Source organism: Sander lucioperca, chromosome 5 (genome assembly GCF_008315115.2).
Source record: "Sander lucioperca isolate FBNREF2018 chromosome 5, SLUC_FBN_1.2, whole genome shotgun sequence".
Taxonomy (NCBI): domain Eukaryota; kingdom Metazoa; phylum Chordata; class Actinopteri; order Perciformes; family Percidae; genus Sander; species Sander lucioperca.
Genome location: NC_050177.1, coordinates 5,193,538 through 5,216,313, shown reverse-complemented (window position 1 = coordinate 5,216,313; position 22,776 = coordinate 5,193,538). Strand labels below are relative to the sequence as shown.

Here is a 22,776-nt window from a genome sequence, read left to right as displayed (position 1 = left end):
CAATTTGCTTCAATATAGTATTTTGTCTCTAGTACTGTAATTTATGGAATTACTGGAAAAAAAAACTAAAGGTACATAACAGTAACAAAGAATAGTGTGACTAATCCTGCCTCTCTCCAGCATCATGCGGCAAGTTTTCTTCATCACATTGGATGTCTGCATCATCTCTAAATACTAATGAATGTTGTGTTTCCATTGCTTTCACCTCCATTACTTTCTGAAAAACAGTACGAACGCAGTTTTACTATTGTAAAGATATAGTGTTTTTCACATTGTTTTTATAGCTGTGTATATAACCTCAGACACCTTACCTGGACATGTTGGTATCTTTGCTCTTTTACCTGTTTCTCTCAGACGGTACAGTGTATAATTGTTTCATTCTTATTTGGTGTTTGTATACAAAAAAAAAGGCTTTCTGAGCTTTCTCTTTACAAATACCATATATGTTCACTACAGTTTATTCCAATCGCTATAACAAGTTTTTTCAATTCTTTTAACAACTTTCCTAAACTCTTAACATACTAACACACCTATAACACACAATTGACAAAACAGTTAATTTCATGCTCAAAATCACACATTGAAAACTAAACTAAAACTAATTTTAAAAATACAATAATTCACTAACACAATACACTATGTCCACCAAAACAATGCAATCATGTCTCAAAATCAAATAATTCTTCGAAAACAGTAACACATGTTCTCTCCCAACAGGAACATTTAGTCAGTCACTGCACAATGTCATAAAAACACTAACATCAGATGGAATTACAGAAACTGCATTATTTTATATGTGTCAGGTCTGCCCTTATATAATAGACAATAGTATATTGTATTGATCATAGATTGTGTTTTACACTGCAGTTTCTCTTGAAGCCTCTCTACATTTTTGTTTTGTTGGGTTTAGTAAATGCATGCATTTTGTTTCTTTTGCTGCAGAAATTCAATACAAAAAATGAATGACCCATCTCAGAGTAGCTTTATAGAATGTACGGTTTACTGTATGACAAAAAGAAGACAGAGACAGAATTCTCCTGGAACTTTCTTTGTGTTCATCTTTATTGTTCCTTTTCCACACAAAATCAGCCCAAATAGGTCCTCTTTTACTGTATGTACAACAGTAACATATGGTCATACGATTGGAAGAACCTCAACACCTCTGTTTCCTAGATGTCAATCAGCTGTGATTGATCTATTTGCATAGCTTCAATCAGCTGTTTCTCAGTAGCAATGGAATAAAATGGAGGAGGTATATTTGTGTTTATTTGTGAACAGCTGTTCACTTTGACTTTAGCCTATAAGTTAGGTTTAGAACATGATGTTATCTGTTCTGACATACAGTGTGAAAGCATTTGCAAATTGGTCAGTAAAAATCCATTGTTTTGGTCTTGGTTGAGTTTGTGTGTAAAAGAAGTTCAAGCATTTTAAATTTGTGTTAACTGTATGCATTTTGTGTCAAAGCAACAAGAAATGAGTTAATTGTATAGCCTACACAGACGGATGTTGTGCTAACTGTGTTAAGAGTTTAGGAAAGTTGTTAAAAGTATTGAAAAAATTGTCATAGCGATCGTAAAAAACTGTAACTAGTCTAAAACCAGACACCTGCTTAGGCTTTCAGCTAAAATTCCAATCAGCAGTGTTTGATAGGCACCAGACTGAAATCTATTCTGTTTTGAACGCGTGGTTAACAGTTTTGACAACAGTGTGTTAGCATCTGAACAAAGTGCTGTAAATCTACAGTGTTGTGCAGGTTGTGGTTAAAGCCATGGGATAAGTGTGTAGAGTTTTGAAAACTGTGTTCAAGCAATGAAAAACAAACTAGAGTTTGGTCCACATGAACTGCTGCTGTGCAGACTGTAGTTAGAGTTTTGCACGTTACTCCAGTTGTGCCCACTGTCGTTTAGCAATCGAAAAAAACTGTAATAATAATAAGACTTGTGCCTAACATAGAAAATATATAATCTTTCAGAACCTTGAAGGATCCATAATTTCACACTCTGAAATATACACAGTGAGTACTTTTACTTTGAATACTTCAAGTTAGTGCTAAGTAAGTATGTAGCCTACTTTGTAGCCTACTCAAGTAGACTTTCTACTGCAGGATCTTTACTTGTAACAGAGTATTTCTACACTGTGGTAGCCTATTGCTACTTTGACTTTAATCTTTAGTTTTGTCACTTTTTATTTCACTTTTATTCTGCTCAACCTGAGGCAGATTATTTTGTTGATTAAGACATGAACATGTGTCTTATTTGCTCTCTCTCATCTTCTCTTCAGAAACAACCGTTCAAACACAAGCTAGGAGCTACGATCACTTTTTGGCAATCTGAGCATCACAACCAACTGTTTTAGACACAGATAAGGTCATAATAATGCTCCAAAATGCTGTCAGATTTTTTTTTAAATCGTCACATCTTCTTAAGGGGAGGAGCCCTAAACCTCCTGCCAAATATGGTCACCCAAGTCTTTTCACCAACCTGGGGAAAAGTGCCCAGTGTTGTTAAACAGGAGGAATGTGAGGTACAACAACAGCCTGTCAACTGCTACTGTTGATTCTGCATCAAGCTGCACAGTTTGGACATGTGCAGCTAACTGACTGCAGCTGGAACATCTGGTGGAGCATCACAGCTGTCTAAAAACAAGGACACATGTTGATGACTGCTACAGAATGACTCCTCAACAATAACTCCCATCCCAATACTGACCTTACTTCCTTCACCTTTTAATGGTTCTGCTATTACCTTCTGCTTTGGTAGCACTAGGGTTACAACCTTTCTGCCTAATGTCTGTCTCATCTTATTGCTTTTCCCGTCTTTTATTCCTGTTGGCCAGTCAGACTCTTAAAGTTTGGATTTTAGTTCTCTTACAAGCCAGTAACTGACACTCTGCAGATATGATAGTTTTGTCATTGTGGAACAAACAATCCTTCATGTACATAGACTCTTTGTCCCAAAAACTCTAAGGATTAATATTGTTATAAAATCTAATTTCATTTTACTTTTTACTTGAATTGAGGATTTAAAAGTATAAAATGTGTGCGAAGGATGCGATTTGTGAAAAAAAAACGGATGGGGGGGATGTTTTTTTTAATCATCATCATCACCACAAAGGAAAACATTCAATAATGAACCCCCCCTCTCAGTACCATGGATATGGAGCTCCCAGTCACCTATTGGCCTCTAAACACATCTTCAAACTGCCGCTGATTCAACAGAGCTCTGTAGCAGCTAAACAACTGCTGCTGGCAGCCGGCGTCCCGGAGCTCTGTAGCAGCTCACAGTTCATCACCCCTCGCACTAAAGACTGTTCACGTTACAGCACTTTACTTACTCTTTGGCTACGGTGAAGGCGTAACGTATGCGGACCGTTAGCGGAGTGTATGTGTCGTGGAATGTATCTTTTAACCGGCTCCACCTGCAGCGCCACACGGCGTAGGATTGTGGGAGTCACAGGCGAGACGGAGAGCTTTTGCTTTGGGATTGTTGTTGTTTCTTCAGTTCTTTTGGAGCCGGCACAGAGCTGTGAAAACGTTAATCTACTGTCAGCTGTTGTCAGAGGACGCAGGGGAGGGAAACAAGAAATAAAAACACAAACTCTCAAAACCAAACTACCAATACGCTCACTGACGTTTCCTGTATACCGGTAGTTTAATTTAAAAGAAATATAGACACTTTATGATCCATTTCTGTGTGAAAGGGCCGCACACGCCTCTGGTAAAAATCTAAATAGAAGACTGTCCTGTTTCTACCTTGTAGAGCAGATCTCTGTGGAGCATATGCACCACTACGCTGCTCTCTGCCCGCTGTCTCCAGTTTGATGATTATGGTGGAAGAGTAGTGTTGGAACATCAGCTCCTCTTACGTTACGCCTGCAATGTAGCCGGCCAGTAGAGTTAAAATACTTCTATTTTAGGTATATAATATATGGTCTATTGGTAAAGCATCATTAATCACTTTGAGGGGGGGGGGGTACATTTTGTCCCCACCGGGCATAAAAATAATTCAGCAGAGGCAGGGACATGTAGACCAGAAAGGGGACAATCCCACGCATCCCCCTTTTATTTCCTTCCAGCTAGAATATAAAGTGCAGCTTCCAGCATGAAGCCTTTCCCACAATCCACTGCAACATGTGGTCACACAGGTCAGACGCCGCCTGTGCTCTAGAGACCCGTCGACAAATGTGAGTAGATATTTAAATGTATTTTTAACGCCGCACCTTTTTCTGTGTTGATTTGCGAGCTGCAGTCAGGAGAAAGATGCTTTTATTGTTTTAATTTGGAGATTTTCTTCTCACCCAAGAGTGAGGGAGAGGTACATGTAAAGGGAAATGTTGGACAAAAACAAGCGGTGTAAAAAAAGTATTAAGGTAGTAATTATTAAAAGCTAAATGTACAACTTAATATGTGACACGGAGGCCACTTGGAGAGATACCTGCTGCTGTACCAGTTCCTGATCTTTAGCTCATTAGATGGTCAGTTAGCTCCATCTAGTGGACAGATAGTAGAACTCCATCATCTGATGGGGGACTTCTCTGACACTGACTGGGTGTGTGAACAGGTTGGACCGGTTCTGACGTCTCTCTGACTCTGAAGTTATGAACTGTGACGGCGTCTTCAGATCAAATGCACATCGACACCAGGACTGACGAGGGACAATGAGCAGCTTCTTCTCTCCCAGTGTTTCCTCGACACATGAAGGAGGAAAGTGTCTGTAAAGTGACCTGAAGAGACTTCAGCAGGTGAGAATCTGACCAGAGGAATCTGGAAATGTTTGATGAACACAATCACTTTGATTCAATCTGTTTGACTGGACAGAAGAAATGTTTCTTTCTGGGTTGTTCTTCAGATTTTTATAGATAGACTATGATTCTAATGAGTGTCCATCTGAGTTAAAGGAGAGAGGTTTGAGAATGATTAGCATGTATTACTGTTGGTAGTTCTCAGGTCAGAACAACAGCAGAATGTTCTCTGAGTTCACATCAGTGAAAAACAGGGAGGGTCAAAACTGGTCGGACAGCTTTGATCAACTTGGCCGTGGTACATTTGAGTTGTTTGAACTTTTACTGCATTACAGAATTACCATAAGATCATCCTGTACTGCAGTAAAAGTATCAATACACACACTTTAAAGTTTGGCTTTGAAATTCTTACTTTTTAACTAGTTTTATCAGCTAAAAGTACTTACAGTATCAAAGTAAAAATAACGAGTGCAGTTAAAATGTCACCTGTGTGTGTGTGTGTGTGTGTGTGTGTGTGTGTGTGTGTGTGTGTGTGTGTGAACATGCAGGGGTGTGCGTGAGAGAGTGAGAATGAGGAAGATGTTAATGTAACTATGCAGGTGGCTACACCACACGAGTTCAAGATGGCGAGGGAAGCCATGAGAGTTGAGATTCTTTGAAACTTAAGCATATGTTGCAGCCATAAGGTATAAAATTGATAATGCAGCACCTAGGTTGGCGTGGAGTTGAGCTAAGTTGCACTAACATCAGATCTGTGCAGTCAGAACTGGTCAGACACTTGGTGATACATTTACTGTAACTAAAACACAGCCATCTTCCAACACTGAGACAGACTTGGTTTGACTGAAAGCTGTTTACACAGTCCATGTGTCAACTGTCCCAGAGACTCTGAGTCCTTCGATGGACCTGCTCAGTGTGTCTGATGGAAAGAACTGATTCACTATTTTCTACAGTATTTGTGACATTTAAGGGGAGTAAGAGACTAAAGTGTCCTGTGATGAAAAGCTTGTTATAGTGACAGAGGTCATGTCTCCCAGCAGGTGAGGACTCTGCTATGAGTCAGTGTGAGGACAGAGAGGAGGGAGCCCCTCCCTCTAAAACCACTCTGTGTGGGGACCATGACAACCAGACCAAAGCTCAGAGGTGAGATGATGATGGACTCTTCTCCATGTTAGAGCTCAGCACTCACATCACTCCTCCATCATGATTCACACTAAATATATATGTATATGAATATTGAACTACTAACTTTATTATTCAGAAAAGAGCCAACGACTGATTATCAACTGAGACGAGACAGCATCTTTCATCAGATTACATTTTGATGAACATTTAGTCATCCACTCTCTAAAGTCTAAAGTCATCAGACTCATGTTGAGTCAAAAGCTACGTTCACACAGCAAGTCTTAATGCGATGCATTATCTTAATGCAATAAATTGTGGCCTATATCAGAGTCCAGTGTGAACTGTTTGCAGTTTCGAACTGAACCGCATGCGCAAAAGAACAATAACAATGACATCAGAGTCAGCACGCTGTTGCACTAAAGTTAGGGAGGTTATGGAGGAAGTAAGCATTTTCACTTTTATTTCAAAATGTTTGTGTAATGGCAGCCATGACATTAATGAGCAGGTGCTGAGGAGGAGAAGAATGAAGAGAAAGAGAGACAAATTGGCTATTTTGGCCTTTTGGCTGCAAATTCACTACAGAGGTCTGTGTGACCGGACGACCGATTTGCACGTCAAGACCGCTACGGGCCTGCACCAGAGTTTCCTCTGGCTTCGCCCTGCCCAGGCATAGTTCACCATCTTTTGGGTTCTATCACACGCGCTCACGCTCCACCTCCCCTGACGGTGCGGGCGAGACAGGCCGGTGGTGCGCCTGACCCCAAGGGGCCGGGATCCCACCTCAGCCGGCACGCGCCGGCCCTCACTTTCACTGCGCCACGGGGCAGCCCTCTGACTTGCGCGCGCGTTAAGACTCCTTGGTCCGCGTTTCAAGACGGGCCGGGTGGGTTGCCGACATCGCCGCAGACCCCTGACGTCTTTTACGTGAGCCGATCTCCGCCTTGGCAACGCGACGCAGTTGGGGCGCACTGAGGACAGTCTGCCCCGGTTGACAGCTGCACCGGGAGCAGGGGGCCCCGTCCCTCCCCGCGGGGAGAGAGGGCGCAGCAAAGGTTATTGAGGTAAAAGTCGCATCAAATCCGCGTTGTTCACACTGTCGCCATATTGAAAAAAATCAGATCTACACATATGGAAGTGGCCTGAATCTGATTTGACAAAATCAGATCTGGGTTAGATTTGAGTGTTCACACTACTTCTGAAGAAGTCTGACCTGGATCAGATTTGGGCCACTTTGCCTGCAGTCTGAACATAGCCAAAGTGACGTGAGCTTCTGCTTCAGAGTGCAGCACTAAGAAAAGTTCACATGTTCACAACATGATCTACTCTGAGACAGATCCATTTATAGTATTCATCCTGACGCTCAATTCTCAAAATGAGACTTATATATCATTATTGATATAATAATAAAACAGAGAAAAATGAATTAATGTAACTAGTTAAAACTATTATTTTCATCTTAAACAATTTTTCATTAGTCTGCAGCAAAGACCTGAACCAGGACCTGAATCCAGCTTTGATCAGATAACATTTTGATGAACAGTTACTGATCCACTGTCTTTGTTTTTATCAGGATGAAGCAGCAGAAACCTGGACCTGAACCCAGCTCTATGTCCATGAAGAGTGACCGGTCTATGGGTCGTCCTATTGAGTTTAAAGATGGACAAGCTGTTGATGGAAGGTAAGAATTTAAAACTTTGTTATTATCAGACTATCAGAGCTTCATGGTCTAGGTTTGGCGATGCCACAAAATGTGATTTTAATCTGATACCCAGTGATACCAGGACCAGAACCACCAGACAGATTAGCACCGCCCAAGATGATTGTGACTGGTTTAAAGAAATGCCAATAAACCAGATCAGAACCTTTTTTGAAGTAATTTTAATAGTAGTAATAATAACACTACATGAAGAGACCAAAACAACCCAACACTAAGTTATACAGCCCTGCACACTGAACTTGTACCTTTCACTGTATCTGTGCTGGTTCCTTCTACTCCATACTCCTCCTGCCTGTCCTCCTCCTCTTCATCATTGTCCTCCTCCTCATCACCACCATGACTGGACTTAACTAATAACAATAGAAATAATAATAAACTTGAATATGTTGCTTACTGTATTTACATGAAAAATAAAAGACTTGTAAACTTGTGATAGACTAGAATTATCGCCATATATTAATGAGTTTAGGAAGTCATTGTTATAATAGCATAATAAATGCATATTCCTTCTTAAACCCGCTTTGACCTAATGCACACATATTATTGCCAAACGTACCAATAGTGCACCTGTCATGTCTCTTCCGCTGGGTCCTGGTCCAGCTTCATCAGTGCTGCTCTCACTGACAGTGCTAACCTTGGTCTTTCCACTAAGGATCATGTCAGTTAATTTAGTGCATTTTGCCGCATCATGCTCCAACAGTTTTTTTTCTTTTTAATCTCAACTTCTCCGCGCCACCCATTTCTTTCATCTCCACCATCACTTTTTTTCCATTTTGACATTTTCAGTTTTCTCTATGTTACCAACGATTCTAAACTGTCTGTGTAACTTCAGAGGGAGGTGACACGGCCGAGGGTCAGGCTGAGCCAAATTTGAGAGGGGCAGGCCGTTCGCATCCCCCTCTTAATTGACAGTATTAAACTGACCCAGAATGACGGCCAGGCAAGAGCTCCATTTTGCGCTGCTGCGGATGTGACACCCAGCCCATTTCATGGCTGAGAGCTGTACGGTCACTTGTTTTAATACATCCAGGACTGTAACTGACATCTGAAATTGAAATATGACGTCTGGTTTGGCCCGGGATAGACCGGCCATTTGGGAAATCTTCCGAACCTCCCAATGGCCGGTCTGCCCTTGCTGGTCTTCTTGAGTCATGTGGGGACTACAGACTGGAGCAGTGAGAGGTTGAAAATGTCTATGAAGACATCTTCCAGTTGATCTGCACACACCTTAAGAGCTTGGCCACCAGGCCAGGTTACCTAAGCACTGCTGGTTTCCTCTTGTAGTCTGTGATAGTTCTTAGTCCAGACCACATGTTCCTGGTGTTGGAGTTGTGCCAGACCTGCTGTATGTCCACAGCGCTGTGGAGTAATGTCTGGCTACACCACATATATATGCTAGGATAGGAGGTTGAGTTGCTATGCTCTGGACACAGTGACGGTGGCTCTGCTAAATAGTCTCAGGAAGGAACTTGTTTTGGTGGAACATTTGCACCCTGCAAAAGAAAACGCCACATACAATATTAAATGAAGTTAACTGTTGACACAATACAGTAACGTGAGTTATTTAAATTAGCTGGATACATGGTTGAAAGTACCAGTGTATCTCCGTGTGTACTTTGTCCACAGCAATCCGTCACAAAACGTCCCAGTTAGAGAGGAAATGCCGTAAACATTCTTTGTAAATTTTTACAATCATTCCCCAAAAGAACCAAGGAGGCCTGCCTTGTTGCACAATCTTAATTTTTTGAAAACTTGCCATTTTCAGTTTGTAGCTTGCTAGCTTGTAATGTGTTGTTTCCCGTAGCAAAGGGATTTGGAGAACGGCAACACAGAGATCAAAAGGTGAAGGGCATGCGCCAGATGTCAGGCAATTATCCTGGAAATATACTTCAATTGTTCCAGACTACTTCGCACTGCTCAGAACTCTCTGGAGCGCATACCTGGATTTCTTGTACTTCCAAAATCCAAAAACCCTGAGTTGTAGGCATTTGTCAATATGCTGTGTGTTAAGATTTTGATTTTAAATTCCAGAATGTATCCAAATGAGCTTTCAATTTGGACTATCTAAATCAGAAACACGATCTACAAGTCCCCCAGTATTTTTTTCTCTCTACACCCCAGCCTACTTGTGTATGACCAAAGATAAAAACAACAGACACAGTTTAGCTTACCGGCTGGTAGCATGTAGCTAAAGACACTGGGTAACATTTATTCATCAGAGTTGGAGATGATGGAGAAACAACAGAACTGGAAAATTCTCCTTCTCCCCTGAAGTCAATGGTGTGGGAACATTTTGCCTTACCTGTGAGTTATGGAAACTCGAACGAAGGTAAAAGATGTCGGCTCCAAATAAATCATTAAACTAATGGTGTATTCAATTGCACCTATTTAAAAACTCTGAGAAACTGCCATCTAGTGCCTCATGTTGATTGCTGTCCCTGTTAAAAAAAAGATTCTTCTTATTCAGGAATGTCTGTACATTAATCCTCGATATGATGTCATCGATGCATTTGGTGATTTAGCCAATGACCAGTATGCGTCTAAACTATTGTCCTGAACCACATAACACTCCATTGTGTTACCTCAAGAGCCACAGTTGTCATCACCAGGACTGTGCACAGACCATTAAATGTTCTTACACTTGATGTTTTCTCTACAGAGTTCACCAGGAGAGCTCAGAGGGCCTTGGTGGTCAGTCTGACCTGCAGCAGAAAACAGACCTGGACTCCATATTTATGGTGTGTACATATTAAATGGTGTTTTCATTATTATCTACAAATGAAATGATAAACTACCATTCAGATCCCAATAGTCTCCATGCTGCTCTTTTCAACCAGCAGGCCTTCAGAGTGAGAGATGAATCACATGTTGAGTTCTTTAAACTAAATGTTGAGTTTATCATTCTGTTCCAGTTGTTGGAGGAAAGCATTGTCATTTTTGTAAAGAACGAGCTGAAGAAGTTTCAGAAGGTTCTGAGTCCAAATTACCCAGAATGCTTAGAGAGTCAGAGGAAGGATGAAGATGTGTTGGACGGTGAGGATAAAGAGCAGAGGAGGAGCAGCAGAGAGGCATTTCTGAAGATCACACTGCACTTCCTGAGGAGAATGAAGCAGGAGGAGCTGGCTGATCGTCTGAAGAGCAGTAAGAGGATTTTAACAGATTTATCATGATGAAAAGAGGAAATGGAGGCAAAATGTGAGAAGTGTATATTTCCAAACTATGCTGTAACTTAACTGCACACATTTGCATCAGATCAAGGGCTGTTTTTCTTAAAACTGATACAGCCTTAAATGTTTAGATTCTCTGGTTTTAATTTGTTGTTTGTTTGTTAGGTTGTTCAGAAACTCGTGCTGCAGTATGCCGCCCTAAATTCAAGTCCAACCTGGAGAAGAAGTTCCAGTGTGTGTTTGAGGGGATTGCAAAAGCAGGAAACCCAACACTTCTGAATAAGATGTTCACAGAGATCTACATCATGGAGGGAGGGACTGCAGAGGTCAATGAAGAACATGAGGTCAGACAGATTGAAACAGCATCCAGGAAACCAGCAAACCCAGAAACAACAATCAGACAAGAAGACATCTTTAAAGTCCCACCTGGAAGAGATGAACCAATCAGAACAGTGATGACTAAGGGAGTGGCTGGCATCGGGAAAACAGTCTTAACACAGAAGTTCACTCTGGACTGGGCTGAAGGCAAAGCCAACCAGGACATCCAGTTCATATTTCCATTCACTTTCAGAGAGCTGAATGTGCTGAAAGAGAAAAAGTACAGCTTGGTGGAACTTGTTGATCACTTCTTCAGTGAAACCAAAGAAGCAGGAATCAGCAGGTTTGAAGAGTTCCAGGTTGTGTTCATCTTTGACGGTCTGGATGAGTGTCGACTTCCTCTGGACTTCCACAACACTGAGGTCCTGACTGATGTTACAGAGTCCATCTCAGTGGGTGTGCTGCTGACAAACCTCATCAAGGGGAATCTGCTTCCCTCTGCTCGCCTCTGGATAACCACACGACCTGCAGCAGCCAATCAGATCCCTGCTGAGTGTGTTGACATGGTGACAGAGATCAGAGGGTTCACTGACCCACAGAAGGAGGAGTACTTCAGGAAGAGATTCACAGATGAGGATCAGGCCAGCCAAATCTACTCCTACATTAGGAAATCACGAAGTCTCCACATCATGTGCCACATCCCAGTCTTCTGCTGGATCACTGCTACAGTTCTGGAGAAGGTGTTGAAGACCAGAGGGGGAGGAGAGCTGCCCAAAACTCTGACTGAGATGTACATCCACTTCCTGGTGGTTCAGTCCAAACTGAAGAATGTCAAATATCATGGAAAATCTGAGAGAGATCAACACTGGAGTCCAGAGAGCAGGAAGATGATTGAGTCTCTGGGAAAAGTGGCTTTTGAGCAGCTGCAGAAAGGTAACCTGATCTTCTATGAATCAGACCTGACAGAGTGTGGCATCGATATCAGATCAGCCTCAGTGTACTCAGGAGTGTTCACACAGATCTTCAAAGAGGAGCGTGGACTGTACCAGGACAAGGTGTTCTGCTTCGTCCATCTGAGTGTTCAGGAGTTCCTGGCTGCTCTTCATGTCCATCTGACATTCATCAACTCTGGAGTCAACCTGCTGGCAGAAGAAGAATCAACATCCCAGAAGACTGAAACCAGAGAAGATGGATCTTTACAGTTCTACCAGAGTGCTGTAGACAAGGCCTTGCAGAGTCCAAATGGACACCTGGACTTGTTCCTCCGCTTCCTCCTGGGTCTTTCACTAGAGACCAATCAGACTCTCCTACGAGGTCTGATGACACAGACAGTAAATAGCTCACAGACCAATCAGAAAACAGTTGAGTACATCAAGAAGAAGATCAGTGAGGATCTGTCTGCAGAGAGAAGCATCAATCTGTTCCACTGTCTGAATGAACTGAATGATCGTTCTCTAGTGGAGGGCATCCAACAGTCCCTGAGTTCAGGAAGTCTCTCCACAGATAAACTGTCTCCTGCTCAGTGGTCAGCTTTGGTCTTCATCTTACTATCATCAGAAAAAGATCTGGATGTGTTTGACCTGAAGAAATACTCTGCTTCAGAGGAGGCTCTTCTGAGGCTGCTGCCAGTGGTCAAAGCCTCCAACAAAGCTCTGTACGTGCACATAACTATCAAGATTAAATTAAGTTTTTATTTAGAGTAAACCAAATTGTGTAATAGTTTTAATTTTTTATTGCTGATTTCTCTTCAGGTTAAGTGCTTGTAACCTGTCAGAGAGAAGCTGTGAAGCTCTGTCCTCAGTTCTCAGCTCCCAGTCCTCTAGTCTGAGAGAGCTGGACTTGAGTAACAATGACCTGCAGGATTCAGGAGTGAAGCGGATGTCTCCTGGACTGAAGAGTCCACACTGCAGACTGGAAACTCTCAGGTTGGTGTTCAGTTAGGACCTAAGTAACAATTTTCAACAACAATTCATGTATTTTTTGTAACCAACCTTGAGTGCCTGGATATGTTTTTTATGGCTTTTTTGGTCATAACTCTTCCTCCTCTCCATGAACTTAATTCCCTTCCATGAGCACCGGTGGTTTAAAGTATACCACCACATGCTTTTTTCTTAAGTAAATCCTTAGTTGAGGACAACAGTGGACAAATGTGAATGTCTAACATGACGCGCGCGTGTGTGTGTGTGTGTGTGTGTGTGTGTGTGTGTGTGTATGTGTGTGTGTGCGCGCATGCATGCATGTGTGTGCTTGCATACGTGTGTGTGTGTGTGTGTGTGTGTGTGTGTGTGTGTGTGTGCGCTTGCATATGAGTGTGTGTGTGTGTGTGTGTGTGTGTGTGTGTGTGCACACGCTTGCATGTGTGTGTGTGTGTGTGTGTGTGTGTGTGTGTGTGTGTTTAGTCTCTCAGGCTGTCTGATCTCAGAAGAAGGCTGTACTTCTCTGGCCTCAGCTCTGAGCTCCAACCCCTCCCATCTGAGAGAGCTGGACCTGAGCTACAATCATCCAGGAGACTCAGGAGTGAAGCTGCTGTCAGATGGACTTAAGGATCCAAACTGGAGACTAGACACTCTCAGGTATGGACGGACAGACACGTACTAAGGGACTCTGGTTCATGTTTAATGGAGGATCTGAGTAAAGGTGTATTGAAGGTCAGAGGTCTGGAACGATTCAATTGGCATTAACAAAATAAGATTTAATCAACTCACTTATCACTTTAAGCAACATACATTCAAATTAAGTACTTTCTTTTACTAGTCAACGTTTGTACCGATATAGGTAGCTGAAATTTGGTTCCAGTACCCAACGGTACCTTTTTTCGGTAGCTTACTTTCTCTCTAAGAAAATAATTAATTTAATTTGGAAAAATAAGCCAAACATATGTATCTAATTTTTCCTCCCAAACCACCTCCAGCCTGTCAGTATGTCACTAGGGCATAGAGAACGCTGTTGTGCTTGTCTCAGAGTAAGTGTAACCGCACCGCGACAGCTTCAGCAGCATTGCCCTGACTGTGACTTGAACAAGCTGTAGTGAGAGCTGTAGAGTCGACGAAGTCTCACTCTGTCTCTTTGAAAACTATATTTCACACTATGATCTGAGCCGGCCCTCCCTATACACAAACTAAGTGGCTGCTTAGGGCCCCGTGGCCACTAGGGGGCCCCCAAACTTTGGTCTGACCATAGACCCGGACCGTGACCCATTTAACATTACCTGATTCTGACTGACATGGCAACCCTATGAATGTTGGTAATGAAATGTTCGGTGTTGCTGATAGAGCGACAAGCAAGGATCATGATGTTTGCTTAAATCTAAAAGTGGCAAAAACGGTGACCTACATACAGCGGAACCCGCTGCCCTCCGCTGCCGCTGCCTGTGTCCCCGCCGCGCCTTCACTAAATGGCCTCGGATTTGACCGACAAATACAACAAAGGGCCCTCAGATGTACAGGGCCGGCCCTGACTATGATGGTTACATTATGCAATTATCCACAGCCCTGGTGTATGAAGTTGATTGTGTCTTTGTTTTTTCCTGCAGGGTGGACCATGGTGGACCGCAGAGACTGAGACCTGGTCTGAGGAAGTGTGAGTGTGTTTTAAGTTTGCTCTGAGAGAACTCAGCTGTCTTTCACTAGTTTAACACCTTCCTGGTGCTGGAAGTTTTATATTAGATGAGGTTATTTACTATTTCAATGTTTTACTGAACAAGATGCTGAGTGCTTCAGTTCAGTTTATTTTATGAAAGGGGACAGTGCAAATTTAAAATGCTAAGAAATGCTAAGCTTTTTTAAAATGCAAAGAAACAAAAAGGAAGACAACACAAGCAAAACAAAACATCCCAGAAACAGAATACAACAAAACAAAGCACAACGCAGAACTTAACATAAGACAAGACACAACACAGAAAACTATACAGCAAAGCAACAGAGTATAAGAGTGCTTAGCAATTCATGGTGAATTGGCTAAATCTCCTTTTACCAGTGGATGTTATTATATAGACATTAGGGTTGCACGATATTGACAAAATATGATATTGCAATATCGATAATGAATATTGCGATATCGATATTAATTTTGATCTTTTTAAAGATATGTAAAATTACAAAAGTTACGGGAAAACGCATAGATAACATATAACATTATAGATTCATAACAAATTAAACAAGTTTTCTTACAACACCAGGTTTATTTCAACTGACGGTCATATTGGTCTGGTACAACAAGAATAAATAAATAAGGAACATGTCTACAAAACAGGACATGTTCTACTGGTTGGACAGTATAAAATATATAAAGAGAACAGGACACAACTTTTCTTTCTCTTCTCTGATTCGTTTCGTTTAGTTGTCTCTATCTATTTCTTCACTGTACTGTCACTCTGTCAAAATATGCACACACGTCACGTGGTACGCTCCATAGGGTTTGTCACGTAGTGGACATGTGGTACGCTCCATAGGGTTTGTCACGTAGTGGACCCGTGCGCTGACATGCACTAATGTGCAAATGGCACGGTAACTGGCCAATGAAACATGATCATTATAGTGTTTCAAGCTCTAAATCAAACACATCTAAGCCACACAGCCAACGGACGGGACGCAGCGCTCCACACAATAAACAAAATATTGCATACTTATTGCGACACTTTCGATATATTGCAATAACGATATTGAGTCGATATACTATTACGTACGATATATATTAGGAAAACAGGAAACATCACTGCCTCTATCTCTGCCACAAGAAAGTTTTAAAACACCAAACACAAGCACTGAACTGCCCGGGACTGGAACCGCTGACTGTTTCCTGCAACAAGAAAGCACTCGCTATGTCTCACTTGTCTCTTTTCTTTCTCTCTCTCTCCATGAAATTAAGCTGCGTTTAACTGCGCTTGAAAGCGCCTGTTTTTGGTGTGAATGCCCCATTAATGTTAAAAAAAAACACTTTATTTTTCTCATGCTGTCTGTCTGCATATACCTGTATTCACCCTCTGTCTGAAACACTAATTTTGTACAGTTGAGAATTAAGAAACAGAAAGGAAAGAGTTTATTTTTCGTAATGATATCGTTATCGTGATATTTAACAAGGTTATCAGATATTTTCTTATTATGGTGCAGTCCTAGTCCTCCAGTGAAGTCCTGGTTTCTCCCAGTCCTCGGTGAAAGCTGCGGCTGGTGTTTACAGCTGACTGTCCCTCACGGCGGCGCTAGCTTAAACTTCAACAGTTAACAGTTAACACTTTTCCAAAGCTAGTGAAAACAAAAACTCAGCTAACCTGCCTGAACTTCACTTCAAACTACGGATAACAAGTTACCAAACTGAGAGTTGAACACGACTGTTAGCTGCAAAAATTATACTTGTGCCAAAACTTTAAAGTCCATTAGTCTCCAAACATCAGTCAGCTGGACATTAAAGTTAGTTTTTCTCTCCTCTGCTGACTGCATGTTTCTCCCCCCAACGTGCTCTACATGTCCTCTCTGACTTCCTCCTTTCTTTTCTACTCCCCAACAAAGTCATCTGATTGGCTAGGAGTGGAGCTATACAGAAAATAATTCACTTAGATTACTCCACTGAAAATACATTACACTTCACTTCAAAACATAGGATTATGGGAAATGTATTTTTCATTGAAAAAACTCACAGTTCATGAACACAACATGATATAATTAATGTTACAAAGATGTTTAAAAGGTAATAAAGTGAGTTGAGGTAGATTTATCTTCCAGTTCCTCCCTGATGGAGACCTGGTATCAGATATACGACACAGACACAAACATACCATAAATACTCATTTTTCATACATAAACTGGTATTTCTATAAAGTGAACATCAGCTAATAGCAGTTTTAGAAAGCAGATGGTTCAGAGCTGCTTTGTGCTGCAGTAGAAGAAGATGTGACAGTTTTATTAGTGAGACTTTATTCAGTTCATGTTTCTAGATTTGGATCATCAGCTGTCATCATCGGGTCAACACGAGGACAAGAAGCTGAACATTGTTGACATGTTGACTCTCATGTTCACTAACTGTTCATGTTGTTAGAACTGGATTGTTAAACATCACTCACAGCTGAATATGAAATGAACGTTTGAATGATTTTCTTTCAGTTATTGTCAGTAAAGTTGTTAATAAATCATCAGATGATAACCTGCAGCTGTATTGTGTCTTGTTCTCTCCATCAGATGTGTGTGAACTGGAACTGGACACAAACACAGTAAACAGAAGACTCAAACTGTCTGACAACAACAGGAAGGTGACATGTGTGGAGGAGAAACAGTCATATCCTGATCATCCAGACAGATTTGACTACTGGGCTCAGCTGCTGTGTAGAAATGGTCTGACTGGTCGCTGTTACTGGGAGGTCGAGAGGAGAGGAGGGGTTTGTATAGCAGTGAGTTACAGAGGAATCAGCAGGAAAGGACGCAGTGAAGACTGTGCATTTGGATGGAATGATCAGTCCTGGAGACTGCACTGCTCTGATGATGGTCGTTACTCTGTCAGGCACAATAACAGAAGATCATCCATCTCCTCCTCCTCTGTCTCTAACAGAGTAGCAGTGTATGTGGACGTTCCTGCTGGCTCTCTGTCCTTCTACAGAGTCTCCTCTGACTCACTGATCCTCCTCCACACCTTCAACACCACATTCACTCAACCTCTTTATCCTGGGTTTGGGTTCTGGTTACCTGGTTCCTCAGTGTCTCTGTGTCCTCTGCAGGACTGAGAGTCTCTCCTGTGGACAGAAACACTGACTGAAGATCAGCTGCTGAAATCAAAGTTCAGTCTGTTCACCATCACACACACTCTGCACTGTGAAGCAGATCTGAGACTCAAACACAAAAACATTCATCTGATTTCATCTCTGGGATTATCAACATTTGAACTGTTGGACTAAAAACACTTCATGATATGTAACATCTAAAAATAATCAACTGTTATTGGTTACTATTATGTCCTTTATATTTTGAATCAGATTGTAATATATTTAAAATTTGGAAAACAAATGTTTCTATAAACAATCATCATATAGTCTAATGTTTCTAAATGCTTTTAATAAAATCTCTACGTTTCATCTTGAGGGAGATCATTTATTCATTTGATCATATCATGATTTCATTCATCAGTACATACATACAGACAAATTATCAACACCCCTACTTTGACTTTAATCTTTAGTTTTCAAACACAAGCTAGGAGCTACGATCACTTTTTGGCAAGTTGAAACGTACATTAATTGAAATCCAGTATTTTTGAGGCAGAAACAACTTTTCAGTGTAAAGGTAGGGGCTGTGATCACTTTTTGTCAGAACAGCGGAAGCGCGTGTCCCTCCCTCCCGCTCCAGGTGACTGATGGACGGACAGGTGCTGCTGTCGGTTCACTTTCCTTCTTCAGTTGTCAGATGGAAAGTTGGAGATGTTTCCAATCAGCAGAAATCAGCTGGGACAGCCAACCAACACACAAACTGGGAGTACAACCACTTTAATTAATGTTGACTTTGTGAATATTATATCTGAACTTTTAGCTTCAGTCTTCATCACAGACTCCAGCAGTTTTGGACAGTACCGAAGCCAAGTGAATGTAAAATCAATCTGAGCATCACAACTAACTGTTTTAGACACAGATATGGTAATAATAATGCTCCAAAATGCTGTCAAATTGCATTTTTTTTTTTTTAAATCATCCCATTTTCTTAAGGGGAGGAGCCCTAAACCTCCTGCCAAATATGGTCACCCAAGTCTTTTCACCAACCTGGGAAAAGTGCCCAGTGTTGTTAAACAGGAGGAATGTGAGGTACAACAACAGCCTGTCAACTGCTACTGTTGATTCTACATCAAGCTGCACAGTTTGGACATGTGCAGCTAACTGACTGCAGCTGGAACATCTGGTGGAGCATCACAACTGTCTAAGAACAAGGACAGATGTTAATGACTGCTACACTTGATTGTATCAATAATTCATAATCAATTAGCCTCGTGTGATGACAAAAACCAAAGTTTCTAAATGTCTGACTTGTTTTCATTCCTGCAGAATGACTCCTCAACAATAACTCCCATCCCAATACTGACCTTACTTCCTTCACCTTTTAATGGTTCTGCTATTACCTTCTGCTTTGGTAGCACTAGGGTTACAACCTTTCTGCCTAATGTCTGTCTCATCTTATTGCTTTTCCCGTCTTTTATTCCTGTTGGCCAGTCAGACTCTTAAAGTTTGGATTTTAGTTCTCTTACAAGCCAGTAACTGACACTCTGCAGATATGATAGTTTTGTCATTGTGGAACAAACAATCCTTCATGTACATAGACTCTTTGTCCCAAAAGCTCTAAAGATTAATATTGTTATAAAATCTAATTTCATTTTACTTTGTAGTTTGAAAAACGGATGGGGGGTGTTAAGTTAACTGACTTGAACTTGATGTGAAGAGAGAGAGAGAGAGAGAGAGAGAGAGAGAGAGAGAGAGAGAGAGAGAGAGAGAGAGTGTGAAGTGTGAACCTTTCATTTCATAATCTTCTTCTGACATTTTATATTCCCTGTTTGTATTTTCTGTGACTGAATGTGGTTTTAAATCTGTTGAGGTCTGTTCAGACTGAAAGCAGAGACACTGATGATGTCATACAAAGTCAGGAAATAGAAAGCTAACTGTTTCCAGCAGACACTAAAGAATGATGGAGCAGCAGGAAACAGACCAGGTCAGATAGGAAACAGCCGATTTATTCATCTGACTTGTAGAATAACCTCAATGATTGAATTGTTTGAAATGTCTGGGAATGTGGAACAACTAAATGCAAAATGAATGAAATAAAACAAGGCCACATGCTGATTATTAGTGACTTGATTTGATGGATTTATTCTTCCTGTTGTGTCTGTGTTTAAACTCCTAATTAAAAGGTGAAGTTTCCATCCACTAAAAGTTCTGTTGTTGTCGCTGACAGACTCAGATTATTATTCTAAGAGTCTGACAACATTATGAAAGGATCCCTACAGAGATAGACCTTTTAGTTAAAGAGTAAGATCCTTGTAGTTTAACATGAAACAGCCCCGAAATCACCGTCACCAAACCCACCAGACTCCATGTAAATAATCAGGACTTTTACCGTGTATAGAGCCAGCATATTTCCACATGGAAATGGGTGAATTAAGAGTTTATTTAAACCAAACCAGAGTGGTGATTGTTGGAACAGTTGATATATATTTTTTTATTTTTCTCTCGACTATAAATGAAGTGTTTTTAATAATCATGAAATTGCTATTTTATTTAAATGGAGTCTGGTGGAAACATACATATAAATGCTTACATTATATTTAGTTATTTCTCTTTATACTAACAAATTGTTTACCTCGTAGTACCTCGAGTTAAGTACAGTATTTGAGTAAATGTACTCAGTTCCAGTCCACCACTACCTGATTCATTAACTGAATGTGTATCTGTAGTTCCCCTCCTGACCTCCAGGTGGAGGCGTTCTTTCATTTTAAACTTTTAATCTGAAAATCCCTGACTTGGAGGAAACCGGAAGTCTCGTTGCTTCTCTGTGCTCTCGAGCTGGCGGCGGGATAATTGTGTAGTTTATTAGTGAGTTTTAAACATAGACACTATAAGAGATCCCATTGTATACCTAGAAAATACAATAAGGAAGGCTCAGGTGAATAAAGAATCTGTAGTGGCAGTATTTTTTGATATTGAAAAGGCATATGATATGTTGTGGAAAGATGGTATGCTGATTAAGTTAAGAATATAGGGAATAAAGGGAAGGATGTTCCAGTGGATGAAATGGTTTTTATCTGACAGAACAATTCAAGTTAAAATGAATGGGGAACTAAGTAAGAGCTACAGTGTGGGAAATGGTGTCCCACAAGGGAGCATTATCAGTCCACTATTATTTTCAATAACGATTGATGATATTTTTAAGGATATACAAAATTCAGTTGGGGTAGCATTGTTTGCAGATGATGGAGCAATGTGGAAAAAGGGAAGAAATATAGATTTTGTAGTGGTTAAGATGCAGCAGGCAATAAACAAAGTCCAAGAATGGGCTGTTCAATGGGGATTTAGGTTCTCTATAGACAAAACTAAGACTTTATTCTTCTCTAGGAAGAAAATACGTATGGATATGAAAATCAAATTATCTGGGACAGAGTTAGAACGAGTAGAATTCTTCAAATATTTGGGTATTTGGTTTGACAAAAAACTGACTTGGACAATGCATATTCATTTATACAGGGCTGATGAGATCGGTATTTGATTATGGGTGTATAGTGTATGGGTCAGCTGCTAAAACATCATTAAAGAAGTTAGATGTCATTCAAAATCAAGGTTTGAGGCTTTGTTGTGGGGCAATTAAGACCACTCCAGTGGCAGCAGTTCAGGTAGAGATGGGGGAGATGCCTCTCCATCTTAGAAGAGACCAGTTGTCTCTTGTGTACTGGGTGAATTTGAGGGGTCATGGTGACAAACATTTGAGTCAGTCAGTTCTATGGCAATGTCAAGAAAGAGAGAATGATCTAATTAAGAGTTTTGGATGGACAATAAGGCAGAAGGTAATAATGATGGGAATCAGTGCACTGAAAATAAGCCCTTCAGTTGTTTATCCAGTTGTTCCTCCTTGGCTTTTGTCAGAGGTTCCAGTGGACTTAGGCTTATTGGGGGAAAATGAGGTTAATGAAGTGGATCATTACAGGGTACAGAGATACATTTCAAGGAAATATAAAGAAGGAGTCATTATATACACTGATGCATCTAAGAAGACGGATACGAAAATGGGAATTGCGTATGTTATCCCTCAATTAAACATTGGATCTGCTAAAAGAATTAATGATGATTTAGCAGTATACACAGCAGAACTATTAGCAATATGGATGGCCTTGATGTGGGTAGAGAGCAATAGACCTAAGCAAGCTGTGATTGCCTCAGACTCCAGCTCAGCTTTGACAAGCCGTAAGTTTCTTCACTCTGAGTCTAGACAGGACATAGTGTATGAAATAATGCAATTAGCTAACAATCTGATTAAGTCTGGTATTAGTACTACATTTATATGGGTACCTGCCCATATAGGTGTAGGATGTAATGAATTGGCAGATAAGTATGCAAAGAAAGCAGCAGAGCTGCCTGATGTAGAGGTGGATATTGAATACAGTAAAGCTGAAGTCAAGAGTATAATTAAAGCTAAAACCTATAATGAATTTTATAATGAAAAAGCATGTTGATGGAATGTGTGAATATTGCAATAGTCAAGAGACCATAGAGCATGTAGTTATGTATTGTCCTAAATACCATCAAGCCAGACAAAGATTGATTTCACAACTGGGTGAAAACCAGATGATATTAAATTTACATGATATACTGCAAAAAGGATCAGGTGAAATTTGTTTTTATTTTTTGTTTTCTTTTTTGAAGATAACTGGGTCATTAAAAAGGATTTAAGAAAGTGTAGGTTGACCTCTTGATCCACACTCCAGTCCAGATGGTGGCGGTAATGCTCCAAAAAGCTGGTTGCCAACCGCCATTCAAAAACACAAGAAGAAGAAGAAGAAGAAGAAGAAGAAGAAGAAGAAGAAGATCACATGCTCAGTAGCTAGGTAAGATCACATGCTCAGTAGCTAGGTAAGATCACATGATCAGTAGCTAGATAAGACCACATGCTCAGTAGCTAGGTAAGGACTACATGAGCTAGCTAGCTGTTTCTCCAACTTCAGTAGTACAAGGCAGGATTAGCCGGGAGACTTCTTCTA

At 40.9% G+C, this 22,776-nt stretch overlaps 1 pseudogene; it reads left to right on the top strand.

Annotated features, from left to right (window-relative positions):
- The first annotated feature begins 4,422 nt into the window (after positions 1–4,422).
- The window catches only part of LOC118495060, a 1,111,612-nt pseudogene continuing 1,093,258 nt past the window's right edge, over positions 4,423–22,776 (top strand).